This window comes from Hyperoodon ampullatus, assembly GCF_949752795.1.
Source record: "Hyperoodon ampullatus genome assembly, chromosome: 17".
NCBI classification, from domain to species: domain Eukaryota; kingdom Metazoa; phylum Chordata; class Mammalia; order Artiodactyla; family Ziphiidae; genus Hyperoodon; species Hyperoodon ampullatus.
The window spans coordinates 34,216,264-34,227,277 of NC_136930.1; positions in this window are offsets into that span (position 1 = coordinate 34,216,264).

Here is an 11,014-nt window from a genome sequence, read left to right on the forward strand (position 1 = left end):
CATCTATTTGTATCATCTTTAATTTCTTTCATCAGTGTCTTATAATTTTCTGCATACAGGTCTTTTGTCTCCTTAGGTAGGTTTATTCCTAGATATTTTATTCTTTTTGTTGCAATGGTAAATGGGAGTGTTTCCTTGATTTCACTTTCAGATTTTTCATCATTATTGTACAGAAATGCCAGAGGTTTCTGTGCATTAATTTTGTATACTGCTAATTTACCAAATTCATTGATTAGCTCTAGTAGTTTTATGGTAGCATCTTTAGGATTCTCTATGTATAGTATCATGTCATCAGAAACAGTGACAGCTTTACTTCTTCTTTTCCGATTTGGATTCCTTTTATTTCCTTTTCTTCTCTGATTGCTGTGGCTAAAACTTCCAAAACTAAGGTGAATAAGAGTGGTGCTTGTGGGCAGCCTTGTCTTGTTCCTGATCTTAGTGGAAATGGTTTCAGTTTTTCACCATTGAGGACAATGTTGGCTGTGGGTTTGTCATATATGGCCTTTATTATGTTGAGGAAAGTTCCCTCTATGCCTACTTTCTGCAGGGTTTTTATCATAAATGGGTGTTGAAATTTGTTGAAAGCTTTCTCTGTATCTATTGAAATGATCCTATGTTTTTCTCCTTCAGCTTGTTAATATGGTGTATCACATTGATTGATTTGCATATATTGAAGAATCCTTGCATTCCTGGAATAAACCCCACTTGATCATGGTGTATGATCCTTTTAATGTGCTGTTGGATTCTGTTTGCTAGTATTTTGTTGAGGATTTTTGCATCTATATTCATCAGTGATATTGGCCTGTAGTTTTCTTTCTTTGTGACATCCTTGCCTGGTTTTGGTATCAAGGTGATGGTGGTCTCATAGATTGAGTTTGGGAGTGTTCCTTCCTCTGAAATTGTTTGGAAGAGTTTGAGAAGGATGGGTGTTAGCTCTTCTCTAAATGTTTGATAGAATTCGCCTGTGAAGCCATCTGGTCCTGGGCTTTTGTTTGTTGGAAGATTTTTAATCACAGTTTCAATTTCAGAGCTTGTGATTGGTCTATTCATATTTTCTAATTCTTCCTGATTCAGTCTTGGCAGGTTGTGCATTTCTAAGAATTTGTCCATTTCTTCCATGTTGTCCACTTTATTGGCATAGAGTTGCTTGTAGTAATCTGTCATGATCTTTTGTATTTCTTCAGTGTCAGTTGTTACTTCTCCTTTTTCATTTGTAATTCTATTGATTTGAGTCTTCTCCCTTTTTTTCTTGATGAGTCTGGCTAATGGTTTGTGTATTGTGTTTATCTTCTCAAAGAACCACCTTTTAGTTTTATTGATCTTTGCTATCATTTCCTTCATTTCTTTTTCATTTATTTCTGATCTTATTTTTATGATTTCTTTCCTTCTGGTAGCTTTGGTGTTTTTTTGTTCTTCTTTCTCTAGTTGCTTTAGGTGCAGGGTCAGGTTGTTTGCTCAAGATGTTTCCTGTTTCTTAAGGTGGGATTGTATTGCTATAAACTTCCCCCTTAGAACTGCTTTTGCTGCGTCCCATAGGTTTTGGGTCGTCGTGTCTCCATTGTCATTTGTTTCTAGGTATTTTTTAATTTCCTCTTTGATTTCTTCAGTGATCAATTCGTTATTGAGTAGTGTATTGTGTGGCCTCCATGTGTTTGTATTTTTTACAGATCTTTTCCTGTAATTGATGTCCAGTCTCATAGCACTGTGGTCGGAAAAGATACTTGATACAATTTCAATTTTCTTAAATTTACCAAGGCTTGATTTGTGACCCAAGATATGATCTATCCTGGAGAATGTTCCATGTGCACTTGAGAAAAATGTGTATTCTCTTGTTTTTGGATGGAATGTCCTATAAATATCAATTAAGTCCATTGTGTTTAATGTATTATTTAAAGCTTGTGTTTCCTTATTTATTTTCATTTTTGATGATGTGTCCATTGGTGAAAGTGGGGTGTTAAAGTCCCCTACTATGAGTGTGTTACTGTCGATTTCCCCTTTTATGGCTGTTAGTATTTGCCTTATGTATTGAGGTGCTCCTATGTTGGGTGCATAAATATTTACAATTGTTATATCTTCTTCTTGGATTGATACCTTTATCATTATGTAGTGTCCTTCTTTGTCTCTTCTAATAGTCTTTATTTTAAAGTCTATTTTGTCTGATATAAGAATTGCTACTCCAGCTTTCTTTTGATTTCCATTTGCATGGAATATCTTTTTCCATCCCCTTACTTTCAATCTGTATGTGTCTCTAGGTCTGAAGTGGGTCTCTTGTAGACAGCATATATATGGGTCTTGTTTTTGTATCCATTCAGCCAAACTGTGTCTTTCGGTGGAAGTGTTTAGTCCATTTACATTTAAAGTAATTATTGATATGTATGTTCCTATTCCCATTTCCTTAATTTCTTTGGGTTCATTATTGTAGGTATATTCCTTCTGTTGTGTTTCTTGCCTAGAGAAGTTCCTTTAGCATTTGTTGTAAAGCTGTTTTGGTGGTGCTGAACTCTCTCAGCTTTTGCTTGTCTGTAAAGGTTTTCATTTCTCCATCAAATCTGAATGAGATCCTTGCTGGGTAGAGTAATCTTGGTTGCAGGTTTCTCTCCTTCATCACTTTAATTATGTCCTGCCACTCCCTTCTGGCTTGTAGAGTTTCTGCTGAGAGATCAGCTGTTAACCTGATGGGGATTCCCTTGTGTGTTATTTGTTTTTTTTTCCCTTGCTGCTTTTAATATGATTTCTTTGTGTTTAATTTTTGACAGTTTGATTAATATGTGTCTTGGCGTATTTCCCCTTGGATTTATTCTGTATGGGACTCTCTGTGCCTCCTGGACTTGATTAACTATTTCCTTTCCCATATTAGGGAAGTTTTCAACTATAATCTCTTCAAATATTTTCTCAGTCCCTTTCTTTTTCTCTTCTTCTTCTGGAACCCCTATAATTCGAATGTTGGTGCATTTCATGTTGTCCCAGAGGTCTCTGAGTCTGTCCTCTGTTCTTTTCATTCTTTTTTCTTTATTTTGCTCTGCATCAGTTATTTCCACTATTTTATCTTCCACCTCACTTATCCGTTCTTCTGCCTCAGTTATTCTGCTATTGATCTCATCTAGAGTATTTTTCATTTCATTTATTGTGTTTTTAATCGATGCTTGATTCATCTTTAGTTCTTCTAGGTCCTTGTTAACTGTTTCTTGCATTTTGTCTATTCTATTTCCAAGATTTTGGATCTTGGAAATAGAATCTTGGATCAGCTTTACTATCATTATTCTGAATTCTTTTTCAGGTAGACTGCCTATTATCTCTTCATTTGTTAGTTCTGGTAGGTTTTTATCTTGCTCCTTCACCTGCTGTGTGTTTTTCTGTCTTCCCATTTTGCTTCTCTTACTGTCTTTGGGGTCTCCTTTTTGCAGGCTGCAGATTCGTAGTTCGTGTTGTTTTTGGTGTCTGTCCCCAGTGGCTAAAGTTGTTTCAGTAGGTTGTGTAGGCTTCCTGCTCGGGGGGACTAGAGCCTGTGTTCTGGTGGTTGAGGCTCGATCTTGTCTTTCTGGTGGACAGGTCCACGTCTGGTGGTGTGTTTTGGGATGCCTGTGGCCTTATTATGTTTTTAGGCAGCCTCTCTGCTAATAGGTGGGGTTGTGTTCCTGTCTTCCTAGTTGCTTGGCATAGGGTGATCAGCACTGTAGCTTGCTAGTCGTTGACTGAAGCTGGGTGCTGGTGTTGAGATGGAGATCTCTGGGAGATTTTCGCTGCTTGATATTATGTGGAGCTGGGAGGTCTCTTGTGGACCCATGTCCTGAAGTTGGCTCTCCCACTTCAGAGGAACAGCGCTGACTCCTGGCTGCAGCACCAAGAGCCTTTGATCTACCCGGCTCAGAATAAAAGGGAGAAAAAGTAGGAAGAAAGAATTAGTAGAAGAAAGAAAGAGAGAGAGAAAGAAAGGATGGAATGAACGAAGGAAGAAAGAAAGAAAGGAGGGAGGGAGGGAGGAAGGATGGAAAGAAAGAAAGAAAGGAGGGAGAGAGGGAGGAATGAAAGAAAAAGGAAGAGTGAATGGAAGAAGGGAGGGAGCGATGGAGGAAGGAAAGAAAGAAAGAAAGAAAGAAAGAAAGAAAGAAAGAAAGAAAGAAAGACAGGAGGGAGGGAGGGAGGAAGGAAAGAAAAAAGAGTTAAAGGAAGAAGGGAGGGAGGGAGCGAGGAAGGAAAGAAAGAGAGAAAGAAGGAAAGGAGGAGCGGAGGGAGGGAGGGAGGAAGGGAAGGTAGGAAAAAAAGAAAGAGCAGGTAAAGTAAAATAGAATAAAATATGAAATATAGTAGCGTTATTAAAATAAAAAGTAATTATTGAAAAAAAAAAAACGGACAGATAGAACCCTGGGACATATGGTGGAAGCAAAGCTATACAGAGAGAATCTTACACAGAAGAATACACATACACATTCACAAAAAGAGAGCAGGGGGAAAAATAAAAAATCTTGCTCTCCAAGTCCACCTCCTCAATTTGGGATACTTCGTTGTAAAAAGAGGAAAAGGGCGAGAAGTCTGAAATCTTGCTAAGTCCACCTCCTTAATTTGGGATAATTCGTTGTAAAAAGAGGAAAAGGGGGGAAAGTCTTAAATCTTGTCCTCAAAGTCCACTTCCTCAATTTGGGATGATTCGCTGTCCATTCATGCACTCCACAGATGCAGGAAACATCAAGTGGACCGTGGAGCTTTAATCCGCTGTCTCCAAGGCTGCACAGAGAGATTTCCCTGTCTCTTCTCTGCTCTCACAGCTCCTGGGTCTCAGCCTTGGACCTGGCCCCGCCTCTGCGCGTAGGTCGCCGTAGGGCGTCCGTTCTTCGCTCAGACAGGACGGGTTTAAAGGAGCCGCTGATGCGGGGGCTCTGGCTCACTCAGGCAGAGGGGAGGGAGGGGCGCGCAGTGTGGGGCGGGCCCGCAGCGGCAGAAGCCGGCGTGACGTTGCACCAGACCGAGGCGCTCCGTGCACTTTCCTGGGAAAGCCGTCCCCGGGTTCCGGGACCCCGGCAGTGGCGGGGTGCACAGGCCCCCCAGAAGGCGGGGCGGACAGTGACCCGCGCTCTCACACAGGCCCCGCGGCGGCGGCAGCAGCAGCAGCCCCAGCGTCCCACGCCCGTCTCCGGGGTCCGCGCCTTTAGCCGCAGCTTGCGCCCATCTCCGGCGCTTCCCAAAGCAGCCCTCTTAATGCCCTCTCCTCGCGCACCAGGAAACAAAAGGGAAGAAAAAGCCTCTTGCCTCTTCGGCAGCTCCAGACCCTTTCCCCGGACTCCCTCCGGGCTAGCCGTGGTGCACTAACCCCTTCAGGCTCTCTTCCTGTCGCCAGCCCCAGTCCTCTCCCTGCGCTCCGACTGAAAGCCGATACCCGAGCCTCAGCTCCCAGCTCCGCCCGCCCCGGCGGCCGAGCAGACAAGCCTCTCGGGCTGGTGTGTGCCTGAGGGCACCGATCCTCTGTGCCGGAATCTCTCGGCTTTGCCCTCCGCACCCCTGTTGCTGTGCTCTCCTCCGCTACTCCGAAGCTTTCCCCCTCCGCCACCTGCAGTCTCCGCCCGTGAAGGGGCTTGTAGTGTGTAGAAACCTTTCCTCCTTCACGGCTCCCTCCCACTGGTGCTGGTCCCATCCCTATCCTTTTGTCTCTGTTTATTCTTTTTTCTTTTGCCCTATCCAGGTATGTGGGGAGTTTCTTGCCTTTTGGGGGGTCTGAGGTCTTCTGTCAGCGTTCAGTAGGTGTTCTGTAGGAGTTGTTCCACGTGTAGATGAATTTCTGATGTATCTGTGGGGAGGAAGGTGATCTCCGCGCCTTACTCTTCCGCCGTCTTCCCAGGGTCCCAGTATTGTATTGTTATAAACTTCCTTCTTAGCTTTTGCTGCACCCCATAGGTTTTGTGTCATTACATTTTCATTATTTTTTGTTTCTAGGTATTTTTTTAAATTTCTTCTATGATTTCTTCATTGATCTCTTGGTTATTTAGTATTGTTTGGCCTTTGTGTGTTTTTATTTTTTACAGTTTCTTTTTTCCTGTAATTGATATCTAGCCTCATAGCATTGTGGTCAGAAAAGATGCTTGACATGATTTCAATTTTTAAAAACTTAACGAGGGTTGATTTGTGACCCAAGATGTAATTTATCCTGAAGAATGTTCATGTGCACTTGAGAAGAATGTGTATTCTATTGTTTTTGGATGGATGTCCTATAAATATCTGTTAAGTCCATATGGTCTAATGTGTCATTTAAAGCTTGTGTTTCCTTATTTATTTTCATTTTGGATGATCTGTCCATTGGTGTAAGAGGGGTGTTAAAGTCCCCTACTATTATTGCGTTAGTGTCTATTTCCCTTTTTATGGCTGTCATCATTTGCCTTATGTATTGAGGTTCTCCTATGTTGGGTGCATAAATATTTACAATTGTTATGTCTTCTTGGATTGATCCCTTGATCATTAGGTAGTGTCCTTCCTTGTCTCTTGTAATAGTCTTTATTTTAAAGTGTATTTTGTGTGATATGAGAATTGGTACTCCAGCTTTCTTTTGATTTCCATTTGCCTGGAATATCTTTTTCCATCCCCTCACTTTCAGCCTGTATATGTCCCTAGGTCCAACGTGGGTCTCTTGTAGACAGCATGTATATGGGTCTTTTTTTGTCCATTCAGCCAGTCTGTGTCTTTTGGTTGGAGCATTTAATCCTTGTACATTTAAGGTCATTATTGATATGCATTTTTGTATTATCATTTTGTTAATTGTTTTGGGTTTGTTTTCATAGGTGTTTTCCTTCTCTTTTGTTTCCTTCCTAGAGAAGTTCCTTTAGCATTTGTTGTAATGCTGGTTTGGTGGTGCTGAATTCTCTTAACTTTTGCTTGGCTATAAAGCTTTTGATTTTTTCATCGAATATGAATGAGATTCTTGCTGGATAATCTTGGTTGTAGGTTTTCCCTTTCATCACTTTAAATATATCCTGCCACCCTCTTCTGGCCTATAGAGTTTCTGCTGAAAGATCAGCTGTTAACCTTAGAGGGATTCCCTTATATGTTATTTGTTGCTTTTTCCTTACTGCTTTTAATATTTTTTCTGTGTTTAATGTTTGTTAGTTTGATTAATGTGTGTCTCTGCGTGTTTCTCCTTTTTATCCTTTATGGGACTCTCTGTACTTCCTGGACTTGACTATTTCCTTTCCCATGTTGGGGAAGTTTTTGACTATAATCTCTTCAAATATTTTCTCAGACCCTTTCTTTTTATCTTCTTCTTCTGGGACACTTATAATTTGAACGTTGGTTTGCTTAATGTTGTCCCAGAGGTCTCTGAGCCTGTGCTGCATTCTTTTCATTCTTTGTTCTTTATTCCACTCGGTGGCAGTTATTTCCACTATATTATCTTCCAGTTCACTTATCCAGTCTTCTTCCTCAGTTATTCTGCTATTGATTCCTTCTAGAGTATTTTAAATTTCAGTTATTATGTTGTTCATTACTGTTTGTTTGCTCTTTAGTTTTTTTAGGTCCTTGTTAAACGTTTCTTATATTTTCTCTGTTCTATTTTCGAGATTTGGATCATGTTTACTGTCATTACTCTGAATTCTTTTTCAGGTAGTTTGCCTATTTCCTCTTCATTTATTTGGTGTTGTGGGTTTTTATCTTGCTGCTTTGCCTGCAAGATATTTCTCTATTTTCTCATTTTGTCTAATTTATAGTATTTGAGGTCTCCTTTCCCTAGGCTGCAGGGTTGTAGTTCCTCTTGCTTCTGTTCTCTGCCCCTGGTGGTGAGGTTGGTCCAGTGGCTTGTGTAGGCTACCCGATGGGAGGGACTGGTGCCTGCATTCTGGGGGGTAGAACTGAGTCTTTTACTTCTGATAAGGGCCTTGTCAGGTTGTGTTTTGGGATGTCTGTGAGCTTAGTGTGACTTTAGGTCATCTGTATGCTGATGGATGGGTTTGTGTTCCTGTCCTGTTTGTTGTTTGTTATGAGGCTCCCAGCACTGGGAGCTACAGGCAGTTCAGTGGAGCTGGATCTTGGGTTCAGATAGTGGCCTCAATGTGAGCTCTTTCCCTGGGGCCTGGAGTTCTCTAGTGGTCCAACGTCCTGGACTTGGTGCTCCCACCCCAGTGCCTCAGGCCCGACTTATGGTCGGGGAACCAAGGCCTCACAATTTGCTTGTCCTGGCAATAAAGGGGATTAAAAAAAAAATTTTTTAAGACTAACAGAACACCAGAAAAATGGTAAAAAGTAAAATCAAACAAACGAAAACAGAAACAAGGAAAGACACACACACACAAAAGAAATAAAAAAGAATCAAATAAAACAAAAAGCAAGAGAACAACAGACAAACAAAAGAACCCAAGAATGAAATCAAACAATTAAAAAGAAAACTAACAAAAAGACAAAACCACAAAACAAAACCAAAGCAGAGTGCCAAGTGAAGAATGAAGCAAAGAAACAAAACAAACTGAGAAAAATGATAAAAGAAAAGAAAGAAGAAGAAAAAGTGGAAAGAAAACCAAACAATAGGAAAGCAACATAGAAATAGAAATTTAAAAAATATAATATTAAAGAAAAAAAATGACAAACAAAACCCCAGACAAATGGTAGAAACAAAATCAAACAAACAAAAACAGAATCAAGGAAACACACACACATACAAAAGAAAAAAAAAAATAGGACCAAATAAAACAAAAAGCAAGAGAACAACCAGACAAACAGAAGAACCCAAGAATGAAATCAAACAATTAAAATAAAAAATATCAAGAACACAAAACCTAAAAACAAAACCAAAGCAGTGTGTGTGCCCACTGAAGAATAAAGCACAGAAACAGAACAAATTGATAAAAATAAGTAAAATTTTAAAAAAAGGAAGAAACACAGAACAACACAAAACCAAAGTAGAAATGGAAGTATAAAAATTATGTTAAAGAAAAAGAAGAAAAAAAAATAAGGGAAAAGAACACAGAACAACAGAAATGCAAAGTAAAAATAGAATATATATTAAAAAAAATAAAAATGATGTTACAAAACACGAAGATCCCAAAAGACTAAATTAAAAAAGTAAAACAACAAACAAAAAAAGCCAGCAGCAGAATGAGTCAAAACATATTAAAAAGAATAGTAATAATTATGTTTCCCTGAGTCTCAGCTGTAAGTGTCCTTGCATACACTGTGAGCCACAGCCCACTTCTTTCTCCCCAAGAGGCCCTCCTCTACCACTGGGCTGGTCTCTGGACCTGCTGTGGGCCCTGTGAGGACCATTCAGACTCTGATAGGGCCCAATTCCTGCGTGTACTTGCCTCCAAAGTCCTCAGCTTCCAGAGATAGACTGTTTTCACTTGTGGGAATACTCACTGTCTGCTCAGATATTACATAGACACAGGGTCTACCTAGTTGATTGTGGGGATTTAATCTGCAGCTTGTGAAGCTCATGGAAATATTTTTGATTCTCTTCTTTAGTCGCCCCATGCCTGGGGTTCAGCTTTGGTTTTATCCCTGCCTCAGCGTGTGGTCCACCCAGAGGAGTCTGGTCCTGAGGCTGCCTTGGAGACCTTGGGTCTGCCCCAGTGAGAACAGGGTGCAGAGGTGGTATGACTGCTTGGATCACAGAAGCCCTGGGACACACCAAATGTTCAGAGAAGCCAGTGGCCACAGGCACAAGAGATATGGCCCTAGTGAGGGTCTTTTCTAGCTCCTGGCATAAGTGCGTGAGGACCAGCCCTGAGGGGGTTGTTTTTATTGCCCTGAAGCTGGCGTGTGAGGGTCAGCCCTGAGAGGGCTTCTTTTATTGTCCATGCAGGCACTGGTGTGTGGGGAGAGAGAGGCTACAATAGTGGTTCCTCTCCCTGCGTGGGACTCAGCAGTAGTGTCTGCTTCCATGGCAGTCCAGCCTTCCTCCATAGACATTCCTTGCTATGGATTTCCTCTCTCCCATCCCCTCAGTCTGTCTCCCCACAGCCAACAGCAGTTCTCACCGTGGGCCTTTTCTCCAATCCCAACTCTCCAGCTCCCAGCCCCCTTGCACACCTGTGAACACACATGTCAGTCCAGGGTACATACGGCTGTGGTACGGACCATCTGTGTAGTTCTCACTCTGTCACGTCTGCCAGATAGGCTGATTCAGATAGGCTGCTTCACCCTCTTCCAGCAGCCTCAAATGCTTCCCTTCTGTCCCAATAGATTTCCCTATCAGAAGGAGGTTTCCTCAAATTCGGGAATCTGTCCGCTGCTTTAGCTCCCCTGTGCCAGGGTGCAGGTCCCATCCCAATTCCTCTCCTCCTCCTTCTCCCTTCTTTTTCTTGTCCTGCCCAGTTATGCAGGGATCTTTAGAGTCCTTTCCTTTGTCCACGGTCTTCTGCTAATGTTCAGCCAGTGTTCTGTGAGTATTGTTGCATCTATAGGTGTATTCCTGATGCATCCGTGGAAAAAGATGAACTCCACATCCTCCTACTCCTCCACCATCTTAACTCTTCTGGATATATTTTAAAAGTATGTGAGTACCTACCTGATAGAAATATTCATGGAATTAAATTCTTTCAATTTAAGCACTTTCAGAGGTTATCTAACCAAGCGAATCTGTTCGTAATATGTTATTTGTATTTTTGTTCATATGAGGATCTGTGTTATGAACTAGAATTCTGATACATTATATTTTTAGAGAGGTATTTAGAGAAAGTGAGAGAATCTTTCATGTAACACATACCAGTTATCTTACCACTAAGTTCAAACTTCTCATCTCATGAAAGGAATTATTTGTTAGAAAATTAGTTTTCCACTGTACTGTTTTTCTTACAATGCTAAGGGGATTCCTATTTGCTTAGTACGGATATATTTTCCAGGGTGTATGTCCCATAATCGGTTCTAGTTGAGAATGTCTTGCTGAATTTCAGAAGCATCTAAGGAAATCACAGTGGTTTGGCATGGGGAAACCATAGTGCCAGAATGCTTGAGTAGGTGACAAGGAGGGGGGGAAAGTAGTGCAGATGTTGCCAGGCATGCTAAGTTTGTTTATTTCGTGGTGCTAGTATTTGTTGAATTAATA